We start from the raw sequence: 13,246 nt of genomic DNA, 5'->3' as shown, positions 1-13,246 counted from the left end.
AGAACAGTGAGCACTGGGCTTAAATAACGGCAAAGGAGGTTTAGACTAGATATCAGGGAACAGCAATGCAGTACAGATAGTTAGGGATTGCAGCTGGTTATGAAAGGAAGCTGTGGAATCTCCATTACCAGAAATCTTTCAAACTGTCAGGAGGATGAACCAGACAAATTTCAAGGTCCCTTCTGTCCAGTTTTTGATGATTTCTAAGATTCTCCTCTTTGTTCACAAGCTTATGGTGGGATTTTTGTGAAGTTCCAGGTAGTCAAAAAAGTTCAAATTTACTTAAACCTAACCAATTTCTTCAAGTTGAGTGTTTCAGCTACTGCATTTTCATTTCTGTATGTTYAATTTTTATAAGCTACCATGAAATAGATATCAATACTTACTTTCTTAAGCCACTGTATTAAATAACTGTACTTGCAATAGAGAAAAACAACAAAAACATCATCATTACTGAGAAASAGTACCACAAATAGTTGCGAGAGATAACCAACATGGAAAAGTCCATCAAAAATTTTCAAACTCAGCCAGCATGAASTTATAATCAGATACAATAACTCATATTGTATCTCATATTGTTGATCTGCTCTTCTATTATTCCCTTTGCTTTGCAGACAAAGTGCTCCAACTGCAGATCAAGACAATAAGTGAACTATTGTTTACTATATTCTTATAGATCTTAAAGAGTTGGCAGAAGGTAAGGTATAGACTGAAGCCCCAATGATTCTCACATTCTTTATTAGCATACCAAGTGTCACGTATTGCCTCATACAGTCAAGTAAATGTCATTCTTATTTTGCTGTATTAGGCAAAACACATGTACATGATTAAGGCAAGTAAACAGTCCTTCAAAATTATCATTTCCACAGTTCATTCACTTGATTTGTCACAGTCATTTCTTGCTAAGCATATTGTGAAGGTAACAAATGTCTTGACGAAGGGAAAGAAAGGACAAAGCATGTTTGTTTTAGAAATGTCTGGGGATTTTTTTTAATTAATGTGCCAATCACTTACGAAGCTGCAGGGGCAGACTCAGTAGCTGGGACAATCCAAATAAAGTCCACATGCTCCTGTTTCAGTCACCTCCCTTTCCTCAGCACTGGATTATTAACTCGAAAATGGGAGACTAAGGTTTGAAGCAATGCTGTSCACGTAACAGCAGGAATCTTTCTAGCTCTGCATAGATGAAATGTTGGAAAATTCAGCCTCCCTCCACCTTGATGTCGCTGTCTGGACCATCTTGTAGGTTATGATAACCACTTCTCTCCCCCCCCCCCTCTCTCTTCTCTATTTGCTCACATTTTGCAGGGCAGCTGCTATATGATGTCAGAGAGGGCACACAGAAAGAACCGAGTATAGAAACACCAAATACAGCCTACAAGTCTCAGGGTCCCCTGTACCAACTACAGGGGCAAACAGACTTGAAGGCCTTGGAGCTGCTGCACAGCCCCATCTAGAGCTACTTAAGTCTGCYCTTGAGCTTGTTAGGCGAAGAGCTTCCTCCTAAAACACAGCCAGAGAGCAGTTCTCCACCACACTGCCTCAGGAATCGCAGAACGATGGTTTCTTCTGCGGTTCTCCCATTAATCAGAGAGCAAAGCAGTCTGCTCCTGGCCTGGATCACCAGTAAATTACTTCCCCCTGTGCGCTGGGCTGGGGGAGAGCAGGGCTGAGGCTCTGCTCCTTCTCTGGCAGCCTGCTCTGCCCGTTGGGCACAGGCTGGGGATGCACGGAGGCCACACAGCGAGCCTTTTACTTCCTTCTTCCCCAGCATGGGTCTGTGGGACAACCCTGCCCTGCCTTAGCAGGAAACATTGAGCAAATACATCCAAAGCACCAAGGTAGATGCTTGCAAACCACAGCCTCTTTAACCTGATGGTGAAGGTTGATAGCATTTAATAGAAAATAACTTTTCAGAATATCTTCCTGAACAATCCTGTCAGGTTTCACGAGGAATGCCACAAACTGGGCTCCATAGAGAAACATGGAGATAAATACGGCTACAGGACTCTTCAGAGTATCATGAAAACCAGGAAAAGTGCTCTTCATTTATAGAACTATCTATTGTGCTCTATAAAGTCTGTCTCTATTGAACGCTATGACACACCAGAAAACTTCATGTTATTCCATCAGAAGATGGACCAATTTTCTCTACATCATTTTGCATTACATCAGGGTGTGCAGGATTTGGCCAAACATGCTGAGGATGCTGACGTCTGCATATGTTACCACCTAGTGACTGTTCCGGGATACTCTGCAGCATGTTCTGCAAAACAGCTTCCTTTTCACATGATATATTAAGGGACTTGTAATGCAAGCAAATAAATGGGGATTTATCAAAGTGACTGATCAAAGCCATTAAATTAATATAGAAAAATATCAGTAGTAAATAATAATAATAACAAAAGAACCCTACTCTCTTTAGAGACAGATACACCAAAAATATCCACCCCAAATATTTGGATTTTTTTACTAAGATGAAGCAGCCTATCCTGTTTCTTGGAATTTGGCTGGTAGGTTCATGGTCCCATCTTTTCTTTCTTTTATTGAGGTAATAACTAATCGTTTCTGCTCCATACCTTTGTCATACGTAATTGCCATTTTATTGTTCCCTAAGGTCTATTTTACTAAGACTTTTAAAAAGCTGAATTTAAAATGACTAATGCCGATTAAAAGTAGAAATTCAAGGTTGCAAAGCCTATCGCAGCCTTATGCCATTTCCTGTGGCTGTATTTTAAGGTAATTAAGAGCAGATTTCCCTGTAGTGCATCTTTGTAAAGTAACTGCAAGTGTATTAAGGCACAAGCCTACCTAGTAAATACTCACACTTGTTTGTGATGTGGAAAGCTTTTCCCTGGCTTTTTTTCTAAATACTTTTTCACTTCTGTATACGTACCAGTAAAAGCTCTTCCAGTTGGCTATCCCCAGAATTACTTTAAACTGCTTCCCGACAAAGAGCAAGATCCAGGGATTACAGCATGTCCTATAGCTGTGGTTAGATCCTGCCGTTTCTTACTCAAGCAAGGCGACACAGCTACTGCTGTGGGTGGCAGTGGCTTGCCTTGTGCTCAGAGTGGGATCTTAAGTCCAGAGCTTCCTATCAGGCTGGAAAGGATTACTTTTGAACTAAAATCTCAGATATTTCTGTAGGTCTGCCAGTACCTGATTGCCATCTTTGGAAATCAAGGCTACTATTTTATAAAGGCATTTGAAATTCTTTAATCATGAAAAATAGGTTGTAAGCAAGCCCAGCTAAGCTAATGAGCCCAGTCATTGGGTGAGGAACTCTTAGCATAGGCAGCAAATTTTACATTTCAGCAGAGCTTGCCAGATATAGCCTATTTCTGCTTTTACTCTAGAGACTTTACTTCTCAACTAGGAATTCACAGCTGAGAAAAATAAAGGTACATACTAAATGTTTCTGGAAAGAAACTACTCACACTATGAAAGAAAGTTGCCTAAAAATAATGCAGAGGAAATATTTTTATCATAATTATTGTGATTTTTTTGTAGCTCTATGATGCCTCTTTTTAAAGGTACTATAAACATGATTTGAACCAGGTTCCCATTACTAGGAGAGGTCAAATCTTACAGTAGACTCACAAAGTAAGGCTAGCCATTTGTAAATAAGGGTTTATGGAAATCTCATAAAGCACCTAAAGTGCCAGCTTATGTAATGTATCTAATATAATAAACACTCTGAGGGGAATCTGGGGGTGGGAAAAAAGCCATTTMTTATTATAAAATATTTGAAAGTAGCTGTGACTTTAGAAACTGATGAGCCAGAAGGATTTGTCACAAAGTCCGAAAGCTCACGAGCCCTGTAGCTTGCCGAGAGGAGGCATTTTAGCTTACTCCGTAGGGTGAGTTAACACAAACTTATGTTCACAGAGCTCTCAAAGGCTGTGTAAGAGTTGTCGTTACACTAAATACTGTACAAACAACTGCATGGTTTTAGATTACAACCAACTATACTGTACTGTCAGGGAGACCAAGCAATGTGGGAGGAAYAGAGCACATCCCTCATTTCTACTGCATAGATACCTTTTAAAGAGAGTCAGTGAGCAACCCCGTCGCTGATAGCTGTTTGGCACTGTTTTCCTGAGCGAGGATATTCCCACAACAGTTACAGTCACCCGCTATTGTACAAACTACCTGCACAGAGGCACTCGATTCAACACTCCTTCATTATGCTGTTTTTGGYACGCTCATTCCTAATTTGTGATTAACAAGGATTAGGTTGTTTTCACTTTGTAAGAGCTATTTATAGTTCAGGAGGCGATCCTCCCCCCCTCCTTCCACCCCTACAGTGTATCAATGGCACGATTTTAGTCTTACCATGCGTCCACTATATACAGTCATGTTAAGTAATTAAAAAAAGAGCTGATGATGAAACACAAAAGGCTAACTAAAAGCATACAAACAGTACACTGCATTTATGCAAAACAAACTTCATCTAGGAGAACCAGAGCTTCACAAGACTTTGTATGATACCTTCACAACTAACATGTTTCATTTAAGTGCTTTTTTTGCCTTATTGACTTTTTGCAATGCCTTTAGCAGTTCCAAAACTCAATGAAACCATGTGGGACAGGAAGCATAGAATAAACCTGAACTTGAAATAATAGTAGGTCTRAATGTCCCCCTCTTTCTGCTTCCAAACACAATGGGACTTTTATGACTGAATTCAGCTGGAGCAGGAACAAGCCTGGAAAATAATTATCTAAGATGGAATTTGGCTGGGATATCAGAGTTAAAATGCATTTGTAAATTCACAAGACAGATCAGTATGACATAGGACAGTGCCCATAACAAATTAGCTGGGCTTTATTCTAAGTGGCCAGTATACAGTCTTGATTAAGGATGAAGTTACCGAAAGGACTGAATGCTGGAACAGCTGTGCTCTCACTGAAGTCAATGGTTAAAAAAATATATATATTCTTTTAAAAGCTGAATGCTTGTGAATCTTGAAATAGGGAGAGAAATAGGGGTTCAATCTGCCTTTGTATATATTGCAGTTTCCTAAAAAGAATACAACCAAATGGGAGACATCAGACACTGGGCTCTACCTAGAACTTATTGCAATATATAGGCATCATCTACCCTGATTACTGGCATAAGCACCTTCCAGCAGAGCACGGTTTTATCAGGCTGAGATACATAGCAAATGTGCATGGGAATAGCAAGAAGAAATAGTTGTGGATTAGAGAAAAGATGTTATACATAACAGAACCAAACAAGCACAGTAGTTCCAACTTCTTCTGGAACATAAAAACAAAAAGGCTTTCAAGATAAAGATATAAGATGGGAGGATGAATGTGTGACAGAGACATTGGCCACAGGTCCAGAAGAAAGACCACTGGCAGACTGCTGATATGAGTGGTCCTGATCTCTTTCATAGGACAAATTCATGTCCTAAGGATAGGATCCACATTCTGTAATGTCACCTATCTAAAAATCAGGCTGCTAATCTAAGATCGCCATTGAGAGAAAAATAGTCRTTCATCCCATTGCAAGACAGGTATCAGAAGTGGTGTGATCAAGTGTTTTCAGAGATGGTTGCCTTCTTCCAGGGACAACTGAAGGAGTCTGCAGCTGAGAGGCTAAACTTTTTGACTGCTCATGGTGCATGAGAAGCATCCAGGGTCGATGGCATGCACAATGCTTGCCTGGAAGCTTTCTTCTCCCTTGCTGTGCATGCTCTTCCAGATTGCTGCAGCCTTGGGTTGTTAACAGGTAACCTAAGCACAAACAGCTAGAGAGCTTCCTTCTTAGATTGCTGCTTTGTTTGTTTTCCCAGTTGTGCTGTCTTTATGTCCACTTAACTGCAGCATACAACTCATTATGCTTGCCCTACTGAGCCAAMCCTGTGCTGCTCTGTTGTAATTCCTCTTGTTCGTGCCTCCTTCCTCTTGTTGCCTGTCAGCAGGTGGGTGCATTCCCAAAGCTTTGTGTCTTTTGGGGTCAGATAGCCTCTTTCCCTATCATTGCTCCTTAAAGGGACATGACATGCTTTGCTGGAGCTGTGCTCCCTTGTTGAGCCCCAGGAGTGCACTGAGAATAAGCATGGGGACATCGGAGTGCAAAAATTTGGTGGACAGCTCTAAGTGGGATTGAAAATGAGTGTTTCATCTCCCTTCAGTCCCCTTCTCCCAGCTTTCACTTCTATGTCTCCCTTATGTGTATCTCTCCATTTAATCCTCCCATTCTTCCCTTGTCCTTTCTTCCCATGCCGAACTGTTTGCCTGGTGGCCTTCAGCCCAGCTCAGGGGTCTCAGGGTCTAGCTACCTCAGGGTCTTCTACTCCTGTGACAATTAATACTTTTAAAAAATCCTGTGGCCCAGAAAAGTTACTATCATGCAAAAGTCAATAATAAAATGGCCATCCTTTTCATCTCTTACCAACCTTTCCCCTACTTGCTCCCTCTCTGCTTTGTCCTCTTAGTAGATACACCCTTCACTGCAGAGATGCAAATCTCAACTAACTTTGATGTCATGAATACAAATGTCGGTTTTATTAACATTCCAAATGAGAGCTATACCAGGACATACCCTGCTTTTAGTTAATTAAATGCAAGTATTATTTCTGAGGGATTTCTTTTTTATTTTCCAGCCACTCATGTCACTTTAATATCATTTGACCTGACTATGGTCTTATTTTTTATGTCTTTTTGATTAGTTGTTCACTTAAATATTATTCTCCTTTGCTGATAATTTCTTCATCTGTACTGTATATTTTCCTACATTTAGTAAAATGTGAAACATGGATAAGAACCATTAAGCATAACCAAATATAATGCAATGTAATTTAAGAAGTGGTTACACTCATTCATTTGCATTCCCTATTGCCTATTTCTCTTATAAAGCATTAGGAAACATGCAGATTTTATTACTTAAGAGCTCCAGCCATTCTTATTTAAGATTAAGTTCACTGTTACCACAATAGGTCTTCCACTTCATAGAAGAGAATTCAGCTTGCAGAGAAACAAATTCWGTATAAATGGGTTCTGCTGGATTTCCAAGTCTCCTGCCTAGATTAGAGAAGGATTTTAAGTTGGGAAATGACATATCTGAGCTGTGATCAGTTGTGCTATCCAGGCAAGTCTATTTAAAAGCACTTTCCATTTTAAATATAGCAATAAAATACCACTAGCAAACCTTCTTGATAAGGGTAAAAGCAATACATCCAAATCCAATCTAAATTTGACATTGCCTAGAACAAGAATTCACATTGATAAGTCAGGACTCATTTACAGGGCCATAAATGGGTGGGTAGCTATAATTTGGGTATTAAACTTGTAAAATATATTGATGGCATGCAAGGGCTAAATAAATAATTTACTACAAGAAAATTGGAAATCTTTACACAGTACTTAATTGACCATCCACTCTCCCATGTTCTTGATAGCTTCCTATTTTGCATTTTTTTTATTTTTCACACACTGAAATTTCCCCCATGTGTATTTTTTGCAACTTCAGTGAATGCTCGTAAGTTGCTATATATCTGCAAACAACCTGTTTGCATCTCTGTTTCGTCAGTCAGTTACATGTTTTTTGACATTTTCATTTGTTTGTTTAAAAGCATGAATGACTCAAATGCCTTTTCTGCATATGGTTCAGCTGATGTTGTTCCTAAAACTAAAATGAAATTGCCTCGGTGATCAGCTTAACTTTGAATGTTAGTTAAATTGCCTTTTCAATGCAAAGCTGATTGAGACACTGTAGCTAAAGGGTATTTCAGTCAGCATGGTAGGAGCAGTTAAAAACTTTATACAAGCACAGAAAAGTTTTCATGGCCACCTCATTGGCCAGTGTAAGTCAGAGTTGCTGCAGTAAGGCTAATGAATTTTGGTTTTAAAGGAGTTTTGCCACCCACAGATATTGAAAACCTTGTTTGGAGAATCCCTATAGGTCTTGAATGACCTTGCCCTCCAAAGCAGCCTGTGAGGCATGAGATAGACCTACAAAATTAATAAGACTTTATTTTTAAATAATCACATTTGCTTTTTGTTCCATCTCTCCTCCGAAAACAGACCTACAGGGTATGATCTCCTCATTTCTTTTTGTAGTCTGAAGAAGAAAAAGTGCATGCTTTCCACCCTACTCCCACTAGCTGTTGTCATTTCTTTGGGGGAACACAGCACACACATACACACTAATATTCCTTTGAGGGTCTTGGGTTGACTCTTAATATCTCTGCTGAAGTAATGAGATGACATAAGTGTGTCTTTCTTTTCCCCATTACGAGTACTGTGGTGTCCCTGTGCAGTGGATTTAGTTGAGTACAAACCAAATAGTTACATGACAAGGAATATTTTAATGCTTTTTATGGGACAAGGAAGTGCATTTGAATTCAAGCTCCTCCTGGCTCATGTTTTGGTGTATTCTTATCTCTAACAGTTTACAGGAACCTACTGTGCAAAGAATTATGCTCTAGAGCACCAGAGATGGTGCTTCTTCATACACACATCCTTGAAGAACTTCCCAGAGAAACTCTCATGCTAGCAGAACAGTTATTTTGTTATTTTGTTGGAACAGTCTATACAAGTTTCCCAGGAAGTATAGTGCGAAGAGGACTTTGTGGGGGCTTCTCTGTGAGGGTTTTTACCAGGATAAATATCATAACGAAGCACAAACCATGCCACCCAAAGTTATATGCTGGACCTCAATCTAGCTAAGCACTGGAAAATTAAAGGAGCAGAAGAGAACAGAGTGCAGGGAACCGAAGGTAGCCAAAGCGAGAGCTTTGTTCCAGCTGCTCTGGGCCATTGCCATCAGCTTCCCCATTGTTACAGGCACTCTGAGACTCCCGTTTAATTCCATTTTCCACCTGCCCTCCTCAATAAATTCCTTTAAAAATACTAGTTATTTTCCCTCAAAATATTTTCATTATTTCGTAAGGAATGTCACCCCCCTCCTCCCAGCAGGGACCTTGCCCCTTGGGTCAGAGTGGCAGCACCCTGCTCAGCAGCCATATAACCACTGGGAGTCCAGACTTAGTTTTCGGGTGAAATACTACTTGGGGGAAAACATCCTTAGCAGAGTTCCTTGGATGGGGACGGGTGGGGTGAGCTGGGGGCTTTAAGCAAGAGTTGCTGGATCCAAATTCAGATTTAAAAAAGCCTCTTGGATGTAGGAGAGAGGGTATATGCTGGCACAATTTACATGTGAGAGAGCCAAGCTAAAGTGAAAATGAAATGTTCTGCTTCACATGTGTGTAGTATGCTGCTGCCTGAGGGAGTAAGAGCCCACTTACAACCCCACATGGATTACCCAGGCTTTGTCCAGGTGCATAAAACAAGCTGGGCCACACATCTGCTTATTTCCTCTCTAGGGATTAGAAACTGGGGGGTGGGAAATGAGTAGAGCCTGGGGTCCATTCTCACTAGCCAGTTCAGCTGAGTTAGCGTGTGCTTGAAAGGCTTGGGGAAGGAAGGGAGAATATTATTTTATTTCTGGCTTAGGCCAGAGGTAAATGATTGCCTGAGGGAGTAAGAGAGGAGAAGGTGTGTCTTGCAGTTACAGTGCCTCCTGGGGCTACTTCTGTAATGGCAGAGTTATGTAACAGGCTCCCATGGGGATTGCCTCTGAAATAACAACGTAGCCTGTTGCTTATTGGCATTAATGTTCACTTACTAACATCTTTGACTGCTTAATTCTTCTGTTTTGGCACCTGGGTAACTACTTAAGTCTCTTTTTAATTCACTGGACCCAATTCAGAGATCACATATCCAGAGATCTATGTGAAGTTCACAACTGATAAGCGTGATTCCAATGTGGAAWAAAATGGATAATTATAAGAAAATCAAAATTAATATAAGGAACATAATAGGTATGATTTACCTATTAYCTATCCAACCAATTTACTTTCAGTCAGCTTATCTTGAGTATGGTCTTCTGTCTCCCAGGCTCTTTTAAGTAATATAAATTACTTTTGCATCTGAGGTGTGCTTCAGTGGAAGGGGATGCTGACTCAAAGACAGGAGATACTCACGTATCCTAGCACGCTCAAGAAACCTTTGCACAATACTTGTAATATAACATGGAGATACTATCTCTCCAGTAAATATAAAGGTCACAGGCAAAACAACTTTGTGATGACCTTACATGAAGCTTTCCATAAACTGTCCCATCAATAAACCTGTTCTGAACACTAAAAGAACTTAAGTCCTTGAAACATTAAGTATTTTGCCAGAATCCAGCCTCTACCCTTGATTTCCTTATTTAATCACCGTGAAGCATGTCTCCACCCTGTCTACAACCCAGTCCATCTCTCAGACACTACTTTTTTACTAGAAGTTTCTCTAGGACYTTTCATCCTGCTTACAGGTAGAAAAACCCTGAAAAACAGCTTTCCTCATCCAATGTGGCGATTATGTGGCAATTAAAACACTAGTATTGGCTCAAACCCATATATACGCTATACACAGCATGGACCCATAAGTCAGACAGGACTGTCTTTTTTTTGGCCTAAACTGCTGGCAAGGTATCAGCCACCCAGAAGGCTGCTATCAGATTGCTTTTCATAGCCCACCACTTTGGTCTGGTCACTCTTAGCTATGTTACCTCCCATTTGTGACCCATCRTCATTTTCAGACCCTCTCACATCATGTGCTCACTTTCATTCACCTCCCTTTCTGGCACTTCCAGCTCCCACTCCCAGTCAGTGTCCATTCCCCACAAGTATTTTGTGCTTTCTCACCTAGTTTGCTTCTTACAGGGAAGGCATACCCCTAAGTCCTCACTGAACTGCATCACTAGCTGCAGTTGAGCACTGTCTAGAAGCTCTCCTTGGCCAYGTGGCCTCCAGGAAGGCAGGTAGCTGCCTTTGGGCCATTGCTTGCAGTGCCTGTACTGTTTTTTACTGTTTGTACAGCTTCCAGCACCATGCAACCGACCCAGTCGCTCTGGCTGGGCAGAATGGTAGCCGTGTCTTCCTCAGGAGCCCAGCCTGTCTTCCCTAAGATTTTAAATCACATACCAGCCCCTGGGTCCTCTCCTTCCTATCCCTGCCATGCCACTGAACCACTGCGCAGCTGCTGGGAAGGAGAGGGAGGGAGGGAGAGGGGTATATGCAAAGTTTCTCAGTAGGCAGGGAGAGGAGAAGAACCAGCTCTGTGTATTTAGTTACAGTTAATTATAAGTTTATGACCTTATGATGCAATTGTTGTATCCCTTGCTCAATATACTTTTCAGGCACAGCATGCTGAATATACAGAGGGGGTGTGTTTTATGACTGCAGTGTTTACTTGAGTTATGCAGATAAGAGGGCTGTAGAGTGGTCTCYGTACTAAAAGAAGGGGAGCCATTTTGGCAATGAAATGTTGCTGGGGGCTGAGTGTCTCCTAAAAGAGCTTATGAAGTGTAGGCATAAGCCACGCTGACCTGTCGTCCTCTGCTCTCTCTGGCAGCAGGGATTGAATTTTGTTCTTGCGCTTCTAGAGATGAGGGAAGCTAAGAAAGTCAGTGTCATTAGTGTGTAAGGAAACTAAAATGGAGCTTTTTAAGCAAGAGAGCKTATCTTTGGAATTTGACATTTGTTTCACCCAAAGATTTCCAAATGCTGCGTGATTTTTTTTTTTTAGCGCAGTTCATAAGTATTATGCCCATTTTATGGATAACTGATTCAGAAAGTCAGTAAGAATTTACTGTAGTAAATAACAGAGAGTCATTTGAAGGTCTATGAATAGATTCAAAGACCCTTGAAATCTTAATCCACTTGATCCCACTTAATGCTTTCAAGATGCATTAACGGGACAAAAAGAAGTTTAATCAAAGAGCATCAAATTCAATTTAGGCACAATAACCCTTCTGCTTACAAGACTAGCCACATAAAGAAAAATAAGGAAGCATTAGCTTGTATTTCCCTGGAAAATAAGTAAGCAGGAATGTATGCCACATCCTGGCTGGCATTTTAATCTCATCAAAGTGGAGCTTTAAAAAATGGCTGTTCTTTCCCTACTGTGCTTTCTGAGATGCACAGCACAAGTGTGCTCTGAACACAGCAGAACTAATTGAACAATCACAGCAAAGGAGGTCAAAACCCAACAAACAGTGCAGCATCTAAAATGACTCTGGAGGATTTTAACAGATGGACACTTGTAAATCTAACAGGATTTCCTACTGGTGAGAATGCCTTAGGTAAAATTCAGAATGTCTCATTAAATTGTCAGCCAGCTATGAGGCACTGCTCCTGTGAATATGAACAGCTATGCAGCTTCACTGTAAATACACACAGCCATTTATTAACATAGGCCTGAAAAGCAACATTTGGATCTGAGTTCAGATAGAAAACCCTTTCAAAATTGAAGGAGGATCAGATGTAATATTTCTGGCTGGTATCCATTAGAGATGCAGAAGGGAAGTTAAGCTGGAGGTCAGGCTTTTTCTCTCTTCATGCTCAGAGTTATATGGTTTTGCCTCTGTGTGCACTTCTATGCAAACTGGCAGGTCAGGTTGGTTTAGATTTCTCAAATCCTTACGCTAATTGCTTTTCTAATCAATTTTGTTATTGCTTCCTTGTAACCTTACATGTTCATATGCTGTTGATAAAAGGCATCCACAGACTGGACATAGGTATAACAGCGCTCTGTGTCTCCCAAGTAGATGCTCTTGTGCCAAGAATTTGAACGTGGCTTAGTACAATGTAACGACACAGCGGTTACTYAATTTTGTATTTACACGTTTGTTTTACATAGTGTCGGTGATCTGGATAAGAGCAATTAGTCTGTTTCTCACCCAAGTGCTGCATGTGCCCCTTTACCTCATCCAGTAACCCTACTGCTTATGAGATCTGGGAGCCTGTTGTTCAAATCCGCATTCCTGGGCAGTCCCACTTTCTTGGTAAGAAATAGTCTCTGCTGGGTTTATTGGCATTTCTCACAGTATCTGAGTTCAAAGAAAATGATTACAAGTTAAGACAGAGCTCTGTTCTTTAAAGCRCCACAGTGTATAGATCTGTTGAGTGATATATAACATAGAACAACTTCCAACTGCGGAAAGCTTAACGCAGCCCCGGCTCGCTTGCTGATAGCTGCTCRGCTCCTAGAATTACTGCTTGCAAACCATAACAGCCCCAGCTTGAGTTTCTTGGCGCGGGGGGCAATGTGCGCTGTGCACACCGCAAGCGCAGCCCCAGGACGGGTAACCTGCCAGCTCCCTAACCTCAGCCAAAATATCTGGCCAGAGTGTCTGTATTCGCTGCCTGTCAACCGCAGTGGAACGACTTAGGGTCAAAAAAAAAAAA

Source organism: Rhea americana, unplaced genomic scaffold, assembly GCF_003343005.1.
Source record: "Rhea americana isolate MKP2758 unplaced genomic scaffold, rheAme1 scaffold_26, whole genome shotgun sequence".
In the NCBI taxonomy this organism is placed as follows: Eukaryota; Metazoa; Chordata; class Aves; order Rheiformes; family Rheidae; genus Rhea; species Rhea americana.
This window is presented reverse-complemented; position numbering follows the sequence as displayed.